Source organism: Phyllobates terribilis, unplaced genomic scaffold (genome assembly GCF_046119375.1).
Source record: "Phyllobates terribilis strain yellow unplaced genomic scaffold, ASM4611937v1 Scaffold_30__1_contigs__length_15301838, whole genome shotgun sequence".
Taxonomy (NCBI): Eukaryota; Metazoa; Chordata; class Amphibia; order Anura; family Dendrobatidae; genus Phyllobates; species Phyllobates terribilis.
In genome coordinates this window covers 1,926,529-1,947,765 of record NW_027362790.1, presented here as the reverse complement: position 1 = coordinate 1,947,765, position 21,237 = coordinate 1,926,529, and positions in this window count along the sequence as shown.

The following is a 21,237-nucleotide window of genomic DNA, read 5'->3' as shown; positions in this document are numbered from 1 at the left end:
ATGGTGGATAAAGAACCTCGACTAACATCCAAACAAGTTCAAGCTGCCCTGCAGTCCGAGGCTACAACAGTGTCAACCCGTACTATCCGTCGGCGTCTGAATGAAAAGGGACTGTATGGTAGGATACCCAGGAAGACCCCACTTCTTACCCCGAGACATAATAAAGCCAGGCTGGAGTTTGCCAAAACTTACCTGATAAAGCCTAAAACTGGAAGTGCATTGAGGTGAAGGTGAAGAGGTATTGGGAATCCTGCAGAAAATACCTGTGTGAATTGCGTGAAGAGGTATTGGGAATCCTGCAGAAAATACCTGTGTGAATTGCGTGAAGAGGTATTGGGAATCCTGCAGAAAATACCTGTGTGAATTGCGGTGAGTGCTGCATTGTGATCTGCTGAGTGCTTTTCTACCTGTTTAGATTTATTGGGCTTTTTAAAATCTATTTTCTCACTACAGTTTTAGTTTCTTAGTTTACTACCTGTGTATTTAAGGGTTAACTACATTGCACTAAAATCCTGAGGTGTAGATTTACTCACAAGGGGTTAATTAAGGGGAAGGGGTCATAATTAAGGGTTTATAAGGGGCAGCTGGTTGGGCATAAAGTCCTTTGGAAGTGCATTGAGGTGAAGGGTACATTGCTGGAAAAGGAAAAAAAAAAAAAAAAAAACACTTTAAATCACTTAGTTTGCGAGTGTGAACGAGCTGCGTGTGTCCGGAGCGTAAGTGCGAACGAAAGTAAGTGTGTGACTTGTTTTTCAGTGACTTTGGATTCAGGGAGTTTGGAAGGGAGGACTTAGGACTGAATTGCTGATTGTATTTCATTCTTTCTTTACTTTACTTTTTACTTAATTAATCCACCTGACCTACTTAGCTGATTCCCCCGTCCATACTTGATACTTAATTGATCCCCCGTCCATACTTAACTGATCCCCCGCCGCTATCTAATTGATACACTTGCACATCCCTAATTGATCCCCGTCCATACACCTATATATAAATAATTGTGTTTTGTACTTGTATATATATACTGACTGTATCCCCATATTTAGAATGACGTCCATGTTGGACGGAGCCGTGCAGTGTACATCTTGCGCAATGTATGCATTCCGTGAGCACCCGCTCGAGGATCCATACTGCTGCGAGAGATGTGAGCATATCGTGCACTTGGAAGCCCAAATTCTGGATCTAAGTGCTCAGATAGCGGTACTGAGGAGCATCGACAACATAGAACGGAGTTTGCTGCTCACCGAGCAGACACTCAATGGGTCAATACTGGGGGTGGAGCATAGAGGGGAAGTGCAGGCTGAACAGGCAGGGAGCTGGATAACAGTAAGGAGGGATAGAGGGAAGAAGTATAGGAAGGCTGGTTCAGAACCGGCATTATTGGAGCACGACAGATCCTCTGACCGCCGGGGGAGTGTATGCTCCAGTAATGAGGGGGAGGGGGGAAGTGTAGGGCAGGCAAGACAGGTTCTGGTAGTGGGTGACTCTATTATTAGGGGGACAGACAGGGCAATCTGTCACAAAGACCGGGATCGCCGAACGGTGTGCTGCCTCCCTGGCGCTCGAGTCCGGCACATCGCGGATCGGGTTGACAGGTTACTGGGTGGGGCTGGCGAAGACCCAGCGGTCATGGTCCACATCGGCACCAATGACAAAGTGAGTGGTAGATGGAGGGTCCTTAAAAATTATTTCAGGGACCTAGGTAGGAAGCTTAGGGCAAGGACCTCCAAGGTAGTTTTCTCAGAAATACTACCAATCCCGCGAGCCACACAGGAGCGCCAACAGGAGGTTAGGGAGGTGAATAAGTGGCTAAAGAGTTGGTGCAAGGCAGAAGGGTTTGGGTTCATGGAGAACTGGGCCGACTTCGCGGTCGGCTACAGGCTCTACCGTAGGGACGGGCTGCACCTCAATGGGGAGGGTGCAGCGGTGCTGGGGAAGAAGATGGCTAATAGGTTGGAGGAGTTTTTAAACTAGAGACGGGGGGGGGAAACCAAGGAAATAGGTGGGATGTGTGGCAGCGAGGGGGAAGGGGAGAAGTGAATATAATGAGGGTGGAAAGGGGGGTGGGGATAGTACAGTTAGATCGTTAGAGAAGAATAGGATGCTAAATAACCACAAAGTTTTATCTTGCATGCTGACCAACGCAAGAAGCCTGACCAATAAGGCGGATGAGCTGCGGGCGCTTATATGGGAGGAGACGTATGACATCGTAGGTATAACAGAGACTTGGCTAGACGATAGCTACGACTGGGCGGTAAATTTATTAGATTATAGTTTATTTAGAAGGGACCGGAAACAGGGGAAAGGCGGAGGAGTCTGCTTATATGTAAAGTCATGTCTAAAACCCAGACTAAGGGAAGATATAGGAGAGGGAGAAGAGGGGGTCGAGTCCATGTGGGTAGAGATAGAGGGAACTAAAAATAATAATAAAATATTACTGGGGGTCTGCTATAAGCCACCCAATATAACAGAGGAGAATGAGAAACTGCTATTAGGACAAATAGACAAAGTAGCAAAACATAATGAAGTGATTGTAATGGGGGATTTCAACTACCCGGATATTGACTGGGAAACAGAAACCTGTAGATCTCAGAAAGGAAAAAGGTTCTTGACAAATATTAAGGATAATTATCTCTCCCAACTAGTGCAGGAACCAACGAGAGGGAAGGCCGTGTTAGACTTAATATTGACTAATAGGCCTGATAGAATAACTGAGGTACAGATAGGGGGGCACCTAGGTAATAGCGACCATAATATTATCGACTTCAAAATGCCCTTCAGTAGGGTTATCAATAAGGGAACAACAAAAACATTAAACTTTAGGAGGGCGAAGTTTGATCAGCTGAAAGAAAGTCTTCAACTTATTGACTGGGACAAAGTTCTTAATCAAAGGAATACGAATAGTAAATGGGAAACCTTCAAAAGAATTCTGAATACTCAGTGCGAGAGGTATATACCGTATGGGAATAAAAGGGCCAGAAATAAGAGGAAACCAATATGGTTGAACAAGAACGTAAAAGGGGCGTTAAATAGCAAAAAAGAGGCATTCAAGAGATTAAAACAGGAAAACAGTAAGGAGGCACTAATGTGTTACAAGGAAAAAATGAGAACCTGCAAAAAACAAAAATAGCGAAGGAGGAAACAGAGAGACGTATTGCTAGGGAAAGTAGATCAAATCCCAAACTGTTCTTTACGTATATAAATAGTAAAAGGATTAAATCGGATAATATTGGACCGATAAAAAGTGAGGAAGGCAAAATCATAGAGAAAGATGAGGATAAAGCTAATCTATTAAATAATTTTTTTTCGACAACTTTCACAAAGGAAATCGAACTAACAGGAGAAATGAGAAGTGACAAACTTAATCCTCCACTAAGTATGACAAATCTAACCCAAGCTGGGGTACAGAAACGCCTCAGTAACATTAAAATAAACAAATCACCAGGACCTGATGGCATACACCCACGGGTACTAAGGGAACTAAGTAATGTGATAGACAGACCGTTATATCTTATATTTAAGGACTCTGTTGAGACTGGGTCTGTGCCACTTGATTGGCGACAGGCGAATGTAGTGCCAATATTCAAAAAGGGAGCGAAAAGTGACGCCGGAAACTATCGGCCGGTGAGTCTGACGTCCGTTGTGGGCAAAATTTTTGAAAGCTTCATTAAAGAGGCAATTATGGAGCATCTTGATGCTAATAATCTTTTAATCCCGAACCAACATGGATTCATGAGGAATCGCTCCTGCCAAACAAACCTGATTGACTTCTACGAGGAGGTGAGCTCTCGAGTAGATCAGGGGGAACCAGTGGATGTCGTGTATCTCGACTTCTCAAAAGCTTTCAATAGCGTGCCACATAATAGGTTGGTATACAAAATGAGAATGATGGGGCTGGGGGAAAATGTCTGCAAGTGGGTAGCTAACTGGCTAAGGGATAGAAGGCAGAGGGTGGTTATAAATGGAATATACTCAGATTGGGTAAGCGTCACTAGTGGGGTACCACAGGGGTCTGTACTAGGCCCAATGTTATTTAATATCTTTATTAACGACATAGTCAACGGGATAAATAGTAAAATATCAATATTTGCAGATGACACAAAGTTATGTAAAACAATTAATACAAAAGAGGATAGTGAAGACCTACAGAGGGATTTGGATAAGCTGGGTAGGTGGAGCATTAAATGGCAAATGAGGTTTAACGAGGAGAAATGTAAGGTCATACATATGGGAAGGAAACATGGAAGTCACCAGTACTCACTGAATGGGAAATCATTGGGGAATTCAGAGATGGAGAAGGACTTGGGCATCTTGATTGATGGCAAACTAAATTGGAGTGCCCAAAGTCAGGCCGCTGCTGTAAGGGCAAACAGGGTAATGGGATGTATCAGAAGAGGTATAGCTGCAAAGGATGAGAACATTGTTCTTCCACTGTACAAAGCACTGGTCAGACCACACTTGGAATACTGTGCTCAGTTATGGGCCCCAATATATAGAAAGGATATAAATGAGCTTGAAAAGGTACAAAGGAGGGCAACAAAATTAATAAAGGGAATGGAGGGACTGCAATACCCAGAGAGGTTGGCAAAACTAGGACTATTCAGCCTGGAAAAGAGAAGGTTGAGGGGGGACATAATAAATGTGTACAAATATGTTAGGGGACAGTATAGAGACCTTGCCAGGGATTTGTTCAAAAGGAGGGATATTACGGTAACAAGAGGGCATTCACTAAGACTGGAAGAGAAAAGGTTTCAGCACCAGCATAGGAAGGGGTTCTTTACGGTAAGAGCAGTGAGAATATGGAATTCACTGAGTGAGGAGACGGTAATGTCAGATTCACTAAACCAGTTCAAGCGGGGACTGGATGCATTTCTAGATACCAGGCAGATTTCAGCATATACTTAAAAATAAAATAAAATAGTAAGTTGATACAGGGATTTATTCTGACTGCTGGTTTCAGAGTCAGGAGGGAATTTTTCCTCAGGTGAAGATTGGCCAAATCATTTGGGGTTTTTGCCCTCCTCTGGATCAACTTTAGCAATTACAGAACTAACAGGTCGAACTTGATGGACGCAAGTCTTTATTCGGCTTTTACTAACTATGTTTACAAACTATGTTACTATGTTTTGGAAGAATGTTCTCTGGTCAGATGAGACAAAAGTCGAGCTTTTTTGGGAAAAACCATCAACATAGAGTGTACAGGAAAAAAAAAGAGGCATTCAAAGAAAAGAACATGGTCCCTACAGTCAAACATGGCGGAGGTTCCCTGATGTTTTGGGGTTGCTTTGCTGCCTCTGGCACTGGACTGCTTGACCGTGTGCATGGCATTATGAAGTCTGAAGACTACCAACAAATTTTGCAGCATAATGTAGGGCCCAGTGTGAGAAAGCTGGGTCGCCCTTAGAGGTCATGGGTCTTCCAGCAGGACAATGACCCAAAACACACTTCCAAAAGCACTATAAAATGGTTTTAGAGAAAGCACTGGAGACTTCTAAGGTGGCCAGCAATGAGTCCAGACCTGAATCCCATAGAACACCTGTGGAGAGATCACAAAATGGCAGTTTGGAGAAGGCACCCTTCAAATATCAGGGACCTGGAGCAGTTTGCCAAAGAAGAATGGTCTACGATTCCAGCAGAGCATTGTAAGAAACTCATTGATGGTTACCGGAAGCGGTTGTTCACAGTTATTTTGGCTAAAGGTTGTGCAACCAAGTATTAGGCTGAGGGTGCCAATACTTTTGTCTGGCCCATTTTTGGAGTTTTGTGTGAAATGATCAAGGTTTTGATTTTTGCTTCATTCTCTTTTGTATTTTTTCCTTGCAAGCAAATTAAATGAAGATACTAATACCAAAGAATTTGTGATTGCAATAATTTTCAGGAAGAAACTGAGTATTATCTGTCAGAATTGCAGGGGTGCCAATACTTTTGGCCACCACTGTAATAAGTGAGCTGTCATTTATTCATAAGACGTTCTATTCTTCAGAGCTGAGACTGTAAAATGAAAAGTGAACAATAAAATATCTGATGACTGTTCTTTCACTGTGAGTAAGAAACAGATAATAAAATTAAAGGAAAAATAACTGAGGGGAGAACCCTGCAGGTTTATTGTCCTTCTATAGCTGTATGGTGGCAGGATGGTGACACTGCTGGAGTCCTGGTGAGGATCTGCATGATATTCATTTCTGTTGACTTTTTATTGCCAACATATTCTGCAGTGATGTACATATAGTCCCTGCCCACAATGCGGTACACATGAGGGACAATTTCATATTAAGCCAAGTAACCTATGATGTCAAGGTCTCATATTTACAAGGTGCTTATTGGCAATCTGAGCCGGCGAATGGCTCTGTGTCCGTATATTCGCTATATACTGCCCGCAATATCTTGTAGAAAGCTCACAGTGACTAAAATGTATAAATAGTTCTCTTTGGAGAATTTAATTAGATCCATTCATACCTTACCTTATAATGAGGACTTAAAGGGCTTTTATAACTAGGTAAAACAAGCTTAATGGGACTGTCCAGGACTTATATATTAATGACCGATTTTAGGATAAGTCATCAACAGGGAGGGACTGGGCTGGCGGGGTACCCTTCTGCAGAGGAGAGGGGGAGAAGAGAATGAAAAAATAAAAAAACCTGCGGTTTTAAGGGGCACGGGCCCTTTAAAAGCGCAGGCACAGTGTATGCAGGGACGCGCTCACGCGGCGTTCATTACCTGAACCGCCGCGACACACGTCCCAGTGAAGCAGCTGAAGCTGCGCGTCTCCCTTCCCCGGCCGGCGTATGACATCATCGTCATGCGCCTGCAGTGAAGGAGGCGCGCAACTCAGCCGCCGGAGAAGGAGGACACCGCACAGGAGAGCAGGAAGGTAAGAGGTGTCTGTGTGTGTGTCTGTGTGTATATGAGTGGATGCAGAATGGGATGGGCCCCCACAAGGGGGGAGCTGGATGGACACACAAGGGGGAACCCTGGCTGGACCCACAAGGGGGAGCCCTGGCTGGACACACAAGGGGAAGCCCTGACTGGACACACAAGAGGGAACCCTGGCTGGACACACAAGGGGGAACCCTGGCTGGACACACAAGGGGGAACACTGGCTGGACACACAAGGGTGAGAGCCTGGCTGGACATACAAGGGGGAACCCTGGCTGGACACACAAGGGGGGGAGCCTGGCTGGACACATAAGGGGTAGCCGGGCTGGACACATGGGAAAGGGTGGGCAGGATGGCTATATGGTGGGGCAGGCTGGACACATGGAGGCCAGGATGGATATGTGAGGGGGATGGATATATGGGGGGCCGGATATATGGGGGGCGGGGCAGGCTGGACACATGATGGCCAGGATGGATATGTGGGGGGCAGGCTGGACACATGGGGGGCTAGGATAGGTATGTGGGGGGGCAGGCTCGATACACGTGGGCTAGGATAAATATATGGAGGGGCCACGCTGGACATATGGGGGCCAGTATGGATATATGGGGGGGTGTCAGGATGGATATATGCAGGGGGGAAGGGCAGGATGGATATATGAGGGGGCAGGCTGGACACATGGAGGCCAGGATGGATATATGGGGGGCAGGCTGGAAACATGGAGGCCAGGATGGATAAATTGGGGGGGGCAGGCTGGACACATGGAGGCCAGGATGGATATGTAGGGGGGGCATGCTGGACACATGGAGGCCAGGATGGATATATGGGGGGGCAGGCTTGACACATGGGGCTTTAGGACAGATATATGGGAGGGGGCAGGCTGGACACATGGAGGCCAGGACAGATATATGGGGGGGCAGGCTGGAAATATGGAGGCCAGGATGGATATGTGGGGGGGCAGGCTGGACACATGGAGGCCAGGATGGATATATGGGGGGAACAGGAGGGCCACATGGGGGACTAGGATGGGTATATGGGAGGGGGCAGGCTCGATACACGTGGGCTAGGATAAATATATGGAGGGGTCACACTGGACATATGGGGGCCAGAAGGGATATATGGGGGGTGTCAGGATGGATATATGCAGGGAAGGGGGGGCCAGGATGGATATATGGGGGTGCCAGGCTGAACAAGGGACTTAATTACTGTTTGGTGCCAGATTGAGGAATATACTTTATTAGTTTATGGTGGCCAGTGAGGAACATTATTATTTTAGAGTCCAATTAGAGACATTATTACTTCTGTAATATAATTTACTTTTTAGGAAATTGTTTTCCATGGGATAGGACAAAAGCGGGCTCCTGTTACTGTGCAGGGCGGCACTATATTGCTTTTTTTCTTCAACTGGTGTAGTGTAGAAGTCGGGGGGTGGAGTGGGAATATTCCCTAGAAGAGATCAGTTATTGATAACTGTGTGTTATTTTCTGCAGAGATGATTCCTGGCTGGAAGAAGTGATGGCCGTCTGTGCCAGATGAAGAAGAAAAGCGAAGATGAAGGACTTCACCTAGAGACGTCACTGGTGAGTCAGTGTATTACATGTGACTCGCCCCCTCGGCCGTGGGGCACTCGGATCCGTGCAATAGGGAGACGATGGGGGTAGTAGTGGCGACCCGGTTCTGTGGCTCAGGGTGGTCAGGCCAATGGTAGTCTGCTATGTTCTGCTGATAATGTCCGACTACGCCACCCGTGGATTGCGGTTATTAGGAACCGCCGCTGCATGCAGACCGCTGGGGCTGATGAGGTGTGCAGCTAGGGTAGTGTGACTCTCCACGGGAAGAGTGCGGCCCCAGGGCAGTATAATGGATGTTGGGAGTGATGGTAGTGGGAGTCCCAGTGCTGATTATGCTGGAGGAGCAAGGAGCACACAGACAACAGGTTGCAGTCCAGGGTCTTTACTAAACAGGTAAACTGACCCACAAACAGTCCCGGCTAGGAGGGGACCTGGATGTCTGAGAGCAACGGGGAAATTGGCCCTGGTCAGGGTGAGGGTGTAGGCCTACCGTGCTTTCGGCACTCCTTCTGGCTATCTCCTCCTGATAGGGTAACAGCCCACGTTTCCGAGCTTTCCGTGTTTTCTCGCCTGTATGGCCTGCGACGTGGGTTCCTTTCTGCTCCCAGCCTTGTATGGCTTTACTGGTCCCTTCTGTTGTGGCAGGGCCTCCAGGCTTCTTAGGCCAAGGAATATACAGTCCCTTGCGGACTGGTTCTCTGCTGGGGGATGTGGAATCCTTCCAGCCTCAGACACCAAAGTCTGGTAGATTAAGTCTGTTATCTGCCAAGACAGGCTTGCTTCGCCTCTTGTCTCTGGCTTGTGGCTCTCCTCCTGCCACACTTCCTCTTAGGTGCAGTGCAACTGTCTGTCCCTGCTCTGCTGAGACACGTCTCAGTCCTGAGACAGGTCATCTGGGTTCTCTCTAACCCTGCCCCCAGCACCAGCTTTTATAGGGGCAGCCTGCTCCCCCTACTGGCCTGAGACAGGAGGCATTGCATGCTAATGTTCCCCTGACTAGAGAACCTCCCCCCTGCTCTCAGACACAGCTTTAATTACACTTGTGGCATCCAGGCCAGGGTGACACATTCCCCCCTAGTGAAATTTAGTACTCCGGGACTAAACAGTAAACAAAGACAATATGCATAACAATAAAACATTAATAGACAGACGACGCACAAATTGAGTTCTTAAGGTCACAGTGTGGCCTGTGACCGGGTGTCCATATCACCAGCACAACGGGGAGCCTTAACCAGGTGGGGGTCTGTCCTACCCCAAGTCCTTCACAGTCTTAGTTCATTCCTGGGTTAGGCTCTGAACGCAGTCCATACAAGGTCCCGATTATAAAAAGTCCATAACCTGTGAGTCCTTACGGTAGCTGCAAGAAACTGAAACACAGTATTACCAAACATGCATGTAACTTTGCAAACAATTCAACATTTGGCAACAGGGTTATTTACAATTTTAGTACACTCTATATTCTCCAGCGAGCGGGTATCTGTCCCTTTGTGCTCCTGGTTGACCTACGTAGCCCACTGTCTGGTGGTGGACTGACTTGGCTTTCCCCACTAGCGTTAGGGGTGCAGCTACCAGCTGGGTGTACAGGTAGGGCAGGCAGCTGTCTGCGGGTCCTTTGGCTTACCGCAGGCATGGCAGGCTCACTGTCAGCAGAGGGTTGACTCTCCTGGGCTGCTGGTACAGGCTCTTCTGCCTCTGGAACTGCTTGCTCCTCTTCACCTTCCGGCTCTGGTGTTGGTTGTTGCTGTGCCGGTTGCAGGAAATGCAGGACAGGTACCACTATGGCATCATTTATGCGAGTCCAGGACTGAGGGAACTCTCCGAGAACGGTGCTGATCATTTCTTCTTTGTCCTCTGCGGGTTCAAGGTCACTCTGATCCTCTTCTGCACTACGGAGTTGCTCAGGGCACCTTTTGAGATGGTCTCTGGAGACGACACTAGTGGTTTCTCCTCCGTCCTTGGTGATTACGCACACCTTTGGGTTGTCGTGGTCAGACTGCAGTACGGTGTAGGGTTCCCTTTCCCACTGGTCGTCCAACTTATGTAGCCTTCTTTTTCGCTTTAGGACTTGCTCACCAGGTTCTAGGGGACTAGCAGGGGCGTGTTGATTGAAGAGTCTTTCTTGCTTCTCTCACACCTGGGCCAGGCTCTTCTCCACACTCTCCTGTACATTCTTGTACTGCAGTTGCCTTTCCGTATCCCAGTCCACATCCGGGGAGGTGTCCTCAGGTATTAGGACTCCCATCTCCAGGTCTACGGGCAGCTTTCCTGGTCTAGCTCGCATCAGGTAAGCCGGGGTGCAGTTTGTAGCATTCACCGGGATATTGTTGTATAGGTCTATCACGTCCGGCAGTTTTTCTGGCCACAGACTGCGTTCCTCCAGGGGCAACGTCTTCAGGAGATCAATGACTATATTGTTCATCTTCTCACACATCCCGTTGGTTTGGGGGTGGTAAGGCGTTGTACGAATCTTCTTACAGCCATAGAGGTTGCAGAACTCCTGGAAGATTTCAGCCTCGAACGCTGGACCCTGGTCTGTCAGGACCTGTTCCGGATACCCGTGTGGATGGCAGAAATATTGCTGGAAGGCTCTGGCCGCTGTTTGGGCTGTCAAGTCCTTTACCGGGACCACCACTAGAAAACGGGAATAGTGGTCCACGATTGTCAGGGCATAGATGTATCCTGACCGGCTGGGAGCCAATTTGACGTGGTCCAGAGCTACCAGCTCAAGAGGCTGCATGGTGACGATGGGCCTCAAGGGCGTCTTCTGGCTGGCACGGTCCTTCCTCCTTAGGTGACAAGGGCCACAGTCTCTGCACCATTTTTCTACAGCTCCTCTCATGCCGACCCAAAAGAATCTTCCTCTTAGTAGGAACTCCAGTTTCTTCCAACCGAAGTGTCCCGCTCTGTCATGGGAAGCCCCCAGGACCATAGCTGCATCCCTCCTTGGGACCACGACTTGCCAGGTCAGCTCGTGCGTCCGGTGGTTGACAATCCTTCTGCACAACTTGCCTTCGTAGAGGAACAGCTTGCTCTTCTCCTTCCATAGCTGCTTGGCTTCCTCTGGGGCATCTGGATCTAAGCGGGCGTCTTCCCGGGTCAGCAGATCTTTCACCAGGCGGACTGCAGGGTCACTATCTTGGGTCTCGGCCCAGCTGTGGTGAGGTAGGGGATTCATCATCACAGTTGTTAGATCCTCCTCCTTCACGCGGTGAGAGTGTTGAGCGGCTCCATACCAGTGAAACGCGGGGAGTTCTACCTCCTCCAGCTCTTCTGGGTCTTCGTCACCTTCAGGTAAGTGAGGCATCCTTGATAGGGCGTCCGCGTTGGCGTTGGTTTTGCCTGCCCGGTACTTGATCACGAAGTCATAGTTGGAGAGACGGGCCATCCACCGCTGTTCCAGGGCACCCAGTCTTGCATTGTCCAGGTGTGTCAACGGGTTGTTGTCCGTGTACACGGTGAACTTTGCGGAGGCCAGGTAATGCTTGAAGCGTTCCGTCACGGTCCACACCACCGCCAAGAATTCTAGCTTGAAGGAGCTGTAATTCTCCGGGTTCCTTTCGGTGGGCCTCAGCTTCCGGCTGGCGTATGCGATCACCTGTTTTCTGCCCTGTTGGTTTTGGGACAATACGGCTCCCAGTCCCACATTACTGGCATCTGTGTGGAGAATGAAAGGCTGGCCATAATCAGGGTAGGCCAGGATCTCATCCCCTGTGAGGGCCATCTTTAGCTGGCGGAAGGACTCCTCTTCCGGTTTATCCCACTTGAAGGGCGGCTTTTGGCTCCTGGACTTAGACTGTCCGATCAGGAGGTCCTGCATAGGAGCTGCCATCTTGGTGAACCCGGGGATGAATCTTCGGTAGTAGCCTACCAACCCGAGAAACTGTCTCACCTCTTTGATGTTCGAGGGGCTTGGCCAGCTCTTGATTGCCGTGACCTTGTCAGGGTCGGGGGCCACTCCTTCCGCGCTTACCACGTGCCCTAGGTACTGGACCTTTGGTTTCAGCAGGTGACACTTCGATGGTTTCACCTTCAGGCCATAGCCTGCCAGGGCTTCGAACACCTCGGCCAGGTGCTTCAGATGGTCCTCGTAGGTCTTCGAATAGACGATCACGTCGTCCAGGTAAAGGAGGACCGTCTCGAAGTTTCGGTGCCCTAGACAGTATTCCATCAGCCGCTGGAAGGTCCCTGGTGCGTTGCAGAGCCCGAAAGGCATGCAGTTGAATTTGCTCAGTCCCATTGGGGTGGTGAAGGCGGTCTTCTCCTTGTCAGCCTCTGCCACAGGAACCTGCCAGTACCCGCTAGTAAGGTCCAAAGTAGAAAAGAAGTTAGCTGATTTTAGTGCGGCTAAAGACTCCTCTATTCTAGGCAGCGGATATGCGTCTTTGTGAGTGATACGGTTGATTTGTCTATAGTCGACGCACATTCTCATGGTGCCGTCTTTCTTTTTGACCAGAACCAAGGGGGCTGCCCAGGGGCTACAGCTGTCTCTAATAACCCCAGCTTCTTTCATCTCTCTTAGCATGCCCCTTGCGTTCTGATAATGTGCAGGGGGTACAGGTCTGTGCCTCTCTTTTATCGGTGGGTGGCTCCCTGTGGGGATGTGGTGTTCTATCCCCTTTACTCTGCCGAAGTCTAGCGGGTGCTTACTAAAGACTCTCTCGTACTCCTGTACCACCCAGTAGACTCCTTTTGGTTCAGGGGAGTGGAGTCAGCACCCACGTGGAGTTTCTGGCACCAGTCCTCCTTTTGTTTCTGGGAGCCATTACTCTCCGCCTGTGGAGATGGAGGCAAAGGTTCCACGGCCCTGATAGCTTTGTGTTCGACCACAAACAGCTTGGCAAGTGTAGCGTACCTGGGTAAGTGTACCTCCCTCTCCCCAATGTTGAGGATGCGGACGGGCACCCTCCCATGACGGACATCAACCACCCCCCGGGCTGTCAAAATGGTGGGCCTGCTGTCTGAGTACACGGGTTCTACCATGTCTTGGTAGTCTCTACCTCTCAACCCGATTGCAGTCCGACACCAGATCATCATTTAACTTTTGGGAGGCATGGAAATGGGGAATGGGTCACTCAGTCTTACGCTACCGATCTCACCACCAGACAGTTCTACCTGCTGCCGTCTCATCAGGGCCTTTATCTCCTTGTTGAGGATTCTCTGTTGGCTGGAACTAGCATTCACCGCCACCTGTTGTAAGATTACAATTACCTCTGAAAGACAATTTTCAATCACGTTAGTACCCACAGTTATTTTAGGGTGACTTTCATGACGGTCAATGTCCACAATAATCACTCCCTGTGCCGGTAGTTCAACTTTACCAATCTTAATGGTCATCTCCTTGAACCCCATCTGCGGCACGGGTAAGCCATTACTGGCGATGATGCTCAAGTTACCGTCTGGATACCGTGTGATATCAGCATCAGTCCAATACTGCTTAAAAAGTACATAAGGGATAGTGGTTACTTGTGACCCAGTATCCAGCAAGGCGCTCATGGGGATACCGTCCAGCACCACGGGTAAAACCGGGCGCCCCCCAACGTACTTATTACGCCAATTGTAAGGGCCTGGTGATCTTATGCCTGGGGGTTGGCCCTCTGCCCCAGGTTGGACCCGTTTAAATTACAGTACCTGGAAGTGTGTCTGGGCTGGTTGCATCGACGGCAAATGGGCTGTCCATCCTCTGCGTAGCGGTCTGTGGGCCTCCCTCGGAACGACGGGATCCTCCTCTGTCGACGCCATGGGACATTCTCCGGACTTGAAGCCAGCTCGATGGGTCTTGACGGGTCCACTTGCAACGCCTGGACGGTCCTGGTCAACGCCGCGACGCTCCTGGTCAGCTCCTGGACTTGGTGGTGCAGATCTTTCGACGGGGCTTGGTTCAGGGCCTGTGCATCAGCCTCCACGGAGTCCATAGAGGAGGGCGCCGCCTCCTGGTGGTAAGTGATAGCAGGGCGCCGGGGGTTTATAGCGCTACTGGTTGCAGATTCACGGAGCACCCTTATGGCCCTGTCCTTAAATTGGGCAAAGGTCAGGTCGGGGTTCTGAAAGAACATGAGGCGCAGTTGGGCCCTGTGGGCGCTAGACAGCAGACCTTCTATGAATTGTTCTCTTAGCAGCTTATCCGTTTCCTGCACACTGCCAGGGTCAGTTTGTTGAATAGCCCTCAAGGCTTCCTGCAGATTTAGGGCATAGTCTCTGATGCTGTCCTGTGCCCGCTGCTTACATCCATAGAACCTCATTTTAATCTCAGCGGAGGTACGTGTGTCAAAGGTACCCCGCAGCCGGGCCAGAATACCCTTCACAGTCCTTTTCTCCTCAGTGGGCCATGATTTTACCTCCCGCTGGGCTGCGCCAGTTAACTGTCCTGTTAATATGCTGACCTTCTGTTCCTCTGTCAGGGGGTAAACGTGGAACAAACTGTATAGCCTTTCCTTGAAGTCAGTTAGGGCATGGGGCTCCCCTGAGTATTTGGGCAGCCAGGCCGCTCCAGGGATGTAGGGCAAGGAAAAGGGCATCACCGCTGCTGCAGCTGCGTTGGTGGTAGTGGGCGCCTCTGTGTCCGTCATCTTCCTCCCCCCCTAGTTACGCGTGGCCTACCTTCCGACGATCCTCTTCTGTAGGCCGCGGCTCCGCTGCTGCTGCTATGGACGAGGACCTGGCGTCGCGTCCTGATGACGTCAGCGTCGCTCTCTCTCCCTTCCAGGACCTTGCGCAGCGTCGGTGCGTGGGGCGGAGCTTCGGATCTCGCGCGGTTTTGACGTCCACGCCCATCTTCTTCCCGCGCGGCGTCCTGAAGATGGCGTCCGATGGCGGGAAGCAGCTGCGGATGGTGGGAAGGCGGCAGAAGACGGCGGGAAACGGTCCAAGATGGCGTCCGATGGCGGGAATAGGCTCCGGATGGCGGGAAACGACTCCGGACGGCGGGAAACTTTGCCACAGGTAAGTTACAAAAGTCTTTTTCAGGCACGCAGTACCCGGTGGTTGCGGGCACGAAATCCTGCCGACTACGCCAAAGCTGACTCGCCCCCTGGGCCGTGGGGCACTCGGATCCGGGCAATAGGGAGACGATGGGGGTAGTAGTGGCGACCCGGTTCCGTCGCTCAGGGTGGTCAGGCCAATGGTAGTCTGCTATGTTCTGCTGATAATGTCCGACTACGCCACCCGTGGATTGCAGTTATTAGGAACCGCCGCTGCATGCAGACCGCTGGGGCTGATGAGGTGTGCATCTAGGGTAGTGTGACTCTCCACGGGAAGAGTGCGGCCCCAGGGCAGTATAATGGATGTTGGGAGTGATGGTAGTGGGAGTCCCAGTGCTGATAGTGCTGGAGGAGCAAGGAGCACACAGACAACAGGTTGCAGTCCAGGGTCTTTACTAAACAGGTAAACTGACCCACAAACAGTCCCGGCTAGGAGGGGACCTGGATGTCTGAGAGCAACGGGGAAATTGGCCCTGGTCAGGGTGAGGGTGTAGGCCTACCGTGCTTTCTGCGCTCCTTCTGGCTATCTCCTCCTGATAGGGTAACAGCCCACGTTTCCGAGCTTTCCATGTTTTCTCGCCTGTATGGCCTGCGACGTGGGTTCCTTTCTGCTCCCAGCCTTGTATGGCTTTACTGGTCCCTTCTGTTGTGGCAGGGCCTCCAGGCTTCTTAGGCCAAGGAATATACAGTCCCTTGCGAACTGGTTCTCTGCTGGGGGATGTGGAATCCTTCCAGCCTCAGACACCAAAGTCTGGTAGATTAAGTCTGTTATCTGCCAAGACAGGCTCTCTTCGCCTCTTGTCTCTGGCTTGTGGCTCTCCTCCTGCCACACTTCCTCTTAGGTGCAGTGCAACTGTCTGTCCCTGCTCTGCTGAGACACGTCTCAGTCCTGAGACAGGTCATCTGGGTTCTCTCTAACCCTGACCTCAGCACCAGCTTTTATAGGGGCAGCCTGCTCCCCCTACTGGCCTGAGACAGGAGGCATTGCATGCTAATGTTCCCCTGACTAGAGAACCTCCCCCCTGCTATCAGACACAGCTTTAATTACACTTGTGGCATCCAGGCCAGGGTGACACACATGTACACTTACACTACACACGTGGTCAAAACTGTTGGTACCCCTCGTTTAATGAAAGAAAAACCCACAATGGTCACAGAAATAACTTGAATCTGACAAAAGTAATAATAAATTAAAAATCTATGAAAATGAACAAATGAAAGTCAGACATTGCTTTTCTGCTTCCACAGAATAAAAAAAATAAAATAAACTGATGAAACAGGCCTGGACAGAAATGATGGTTCTTCTTAACTTTATATTTTGCTGAACAACCTTTTGAGGCAATCACTGCAATCAAACGACTCCTGTAACTGTCAATGAGACTTCTGCACCTCTCCACAGGTATTTTGGCCACTCCTCATGAGCAAACTGCTCCAGTTGTCTCATGGTTGAAGGTTGCCTTTTCCAGACGGCATGTTTCAGCTCTTTCCAAAGATGCTCAATAGGATTTAGGTCAGGGCTCATAGAAGGTCACTTCAGAATAGTCCAATGTTTTCCTCTTAGCCATTGTTGGGTGTTTTTAGCTGTGTGTTTTGGGTCATAATACTGTTGCAAGACCCATGACCTGCGACTGAGACCACGCTTTCTGACACTGGGCAGCACATTTCTCTCTAGAATCCCTTGATAGTCTTGAGATTTCATTGTACCCTGCACAGATTCAAGAAACCCTGTGCCAGATGCGGCAGACCAGCCCCAAAACATAAAAGAGACTCCTCCATGTTTCACAGTAGGGACAGTGTTCTTATCTTGATATGCTTCATTTTTCCATCTGTGAACATAGATCTGATGTGCCTTGCCAAAAACTTCCATTTTTGTCTCATCTGTCCATAGGGCATTCTCCTAAAAGCTTTGTGACTTGTGAACATGTAGTTTGGCAAATTCCAGTCTGGCTTTTTTATGATTTTTTTTCAACAATGGTGTACTCCTTGGTCGTCTCCCATGAAGTCCACTTTAGATCAAACAACGACGGATGGTGCGATCTGACACTGATGTTCCTTGAGCTTGAAGTTCACCTTTAATCTCTTTAGAAGTTTTCCTGGGCTCTTTTGTTACCATTCATATTATTCGTCTCTTTGATTTGTTATCAATTTTCCTCCTGCGGCCACGTCCAGGGAGGTTGGCTACAGTCCCATGGATCTTAAATTTCTGAATAATATGTGCAACCGTAGTTACAGGAACATCAAGCTGCTTGGAGATGGTCTTATAACCTTTACCTTTAACATGCTTGTCTATAATTTTCTTTCTAATCTCCTGAGACAACTCTTTCCTTTGCTTCCTTTGGTCCATGTTGAGTGTGGTACACTCCATGTCACCAAACAGCACAGTGAGTATCTGTAGCCCTATATACAGGCCCACTGACTGATTACAAGATTGTCGACACCTGTGATGCTAATTAGTGGACACAACTTGATTTAACATGTCCCTTTTGTCACATTATTTTCAGGGGTACCATCATTTCTGTCCAGGCCTATTTCAAGAGTTTAATTTTTTTTTAAATTCTGTGGAAGCAGGGTTGAAAAGCAATGTCTGTCTTTCATTTGTTCATTTTCATCGATTTTTAATTTATTATTACTTTTGTCAGATTCAAGTTTTTTCTGTGACCATTGTGGGTTTTTCTTTCATTAAACGAGGGGTACCAACAATTTTGACCACGTGTGTATATAGTATATACAGAGCTCCTGTGTATGTCACTGGTGATCACTGTATTACCTATACACTATATACAGAGCTCCTGTCTATAATGTCACTGGTGATCACTGTGTTACCTGTACACTGACACTATATACAGAGCTCCTGTGTATAATGTTGCTGGTGGTAATAACAGTGTTGTTAGTATTGTGGTTTTGTATTCATGATCAGTATTGTAGTATTTGGTCACCTTGGGGTGGTAATATATGGTCTGGTCATAGTTTGGCCATATTTGTTCCTTGTATGTGGTATTATTCGGTCACTATGTAGTGGTAATATGTGATCTAGTCAAGGTGTGGCGATATTTGTCCCTTTTGTATGTGGTATTATTGGTGTTGATATAGTGGACTGTGTTGTGTATGGCGGTCATTTTATTCTCGCTGATCTTAACTAGGAAAAGATTTTTTTCCATTAGGCCACAGCCCCACCATCAGTATTTGGTCAGTATTTTTCTCAGGAGTGGCTGCCGAAACCAGGAATGGTTGATAAATGCAGAATTGGTGACTTGTTTCTATTATACCTTTTCTCTGATTGTTCATCACCTGTTTTGGCTCCCACTCCTGAGAAAAAATACTGACTGGATACTGACCGAATACTGATAGTAGGGCCGTGGCCTTAGCGATTAAATACTTGGACCAGAGCGGCAGAGATGCACTTACAGGGGTTCTCCGGTTAAAACAAGTAATCACCTCTCCACAGGATCAGTGATAATATTGATTGGTGGGGGTCTGACTGCTTGCACACACCGGCAGAATGTGGAGCTTTTCTCCCCATTAGACTGGAGCGGCATGTGAGATGCGACCACTGATCCATTCATTCTCTCAGTGGCTGTGAGCGCTGCTCTTTTTTGCAAGTCTCTAAGAGAATGAATAGAGCTGCGGTCAGACGTCCCACCTGCCGCAGCATTTTAAAATAGGGATAAGTGTTCTGTCAGGGATAAAACTTCCCCATTCTTCCGATAGGTGCGTTTTCCAATGTTCGGACACAAATGCTCAATAAGTGATCACCTATCCTGTAGAGCCCATGGATCGGTGATAACTTGTTTTAACTAGTGTTGAGCGAGTATGTTCTGTCCGAGTATGCTCGGGCCGAGCGCCGAGTATTTACAGCTGCTCGGTGATATGGTTGAATCGCTCCCGTGTGCATGATTTGCAACTGTTTGACAGCTTTAACCCCTTAACGACATGTCACGTATTAGTACGCGCATGTCGTTATCCTCCGGTTCAGTGAGGGCTCCGGCGCTGAGCCCGCACTGAACCAAGCACATGTCAGCTGATTATTACAGCTGACATGTGCCCGCAACAGGCGCGGGTGGAATCGCGATCCACCAGCGGCTGTTAACATATTAAATGCCGCTGTCAATCTCTGACAGCGGCATTTAATGCGCGCTTCACTTACCCCGCCCATCGGCGACCTCGTCACATGATCGCGGGTCGGCGATGTGTGGTCATGACAACCCTGGGTCTGCAGCAGACACCAGTGGTTGTAATGATCCTGTCGCTATGAGCGCCATCTAGTGGTCGGCGCTCATAGGACAGGACCATTTCTGCTGCATACAGGGGAACTGCTGGTCCCCTGTATGTAGCAGAGGCGATCGGACAGTTGCTGCTTCAAGTCTCCTATGGAGACTACAGAAGCAAGCAAAATGTGAAAAAAAAAAGTTTTAAAAAATATGAAAAAAAATAAAAAAATGTAAAAGTTTAAATCACCCCCTAAAATCATAAAATAAACCCCACATACACATATTTGGCATTGCCGCGTTCAGAATCGCCTGATCTATCAATATAAAAATAGAATTAATGCGATCGGTAAATGGCGTAATGAGAAAAAAATTCTAAACGCCAGAATTACGTTTTTTGGTCACCGTAAAATTGCAATAAAATGCAATAACGGGCGATCAAAACATCGGATCTACCCCAAAATAGCATCTATAAAAACTTCAGCTCGGTTCACAAAAAATAAGCCCTTACCCTGCCCCAGATCCCGAAAAATGGAGACGCTACGGGTCTCGGAAAATGGCACCATTTTTTTTTTTTTTACCAAATTTTGGAATTTTTTTTCATCACTTAAATAAAAAAGAACCTATACATGTTTGGTGTCTACGAACTCGTAATGACCTGGAGAATAATAATGGCAGGTCAGTTTTAGCATTCAGTGAACGTGGTAAAAAAAATTAAAAAAAACCTCAGTGGTATTGCACTTTTTTTGCAATTTCACGGCGCTTGGAATTTTTTTCCCGTTTTCCCGTACACGGCATGGTAAAACTAGTAATGGCGTTAAAAAGTACAACTCGTCCCGCAAAAAATAAGCCCTAACATGGCCATATTGACTAAAAAATAAAAACGCTATGGCTCTGGGAACAAGTGGAGCAAAAAGCGAAAATGCAAAAACGGAAAATGCTCCGCGGCTTAAGGGGTTAATACATGTGAGGAATGTCTATTTCTTACACATTCCTCACATGTATTAAAACCGTCAAACAGTCGCAAATCATGCACACGGGAGCGATTCAACCATATCACCGAGCAGCTATAAATACTCGGAGCTCGGCCCGAGCATACTCGCCGAAAGGGTTAACAGAACATACTCGCTCAACACTAGTTTTAACCAAAGAAGCCCTTTAATGCAAACATGTCCATCCCAGTTAGAGTGTCGCCCAGTAGATGTGCAGGAGCCGCCAGTCAATGCTCCACTATAACAGCGAGAGCGGATAACAGATATTTGCATCTTGCCGTAGGTGGGCCCCTAGAGTTAATTTCCCCTGTGGGCCCCAGACACCGCAGTCCGACCCTGGTCATCAATATCAGATCAGTGAGGTTCCAACACACGGCCCCCTCACCAATAAGACAGCAGCTGGAAATACTCAGCGTAGAGAGCCCAAACAGCACAGCGCTGTACACTGTGTAGTGGCCGATCTTGGTACTGCAGCTCCTATTGAAATGATTGTGATCTGAGCTGTAGTACCTGAAACCAGCCATTGCACAGTGTGCGGAGCTGTGCTATTCCAGCTCTTAACACTGTGTACATCATCTTGCAGAAGTAGCTGATGTCTGGGGATTTCAGGTGTCAGAC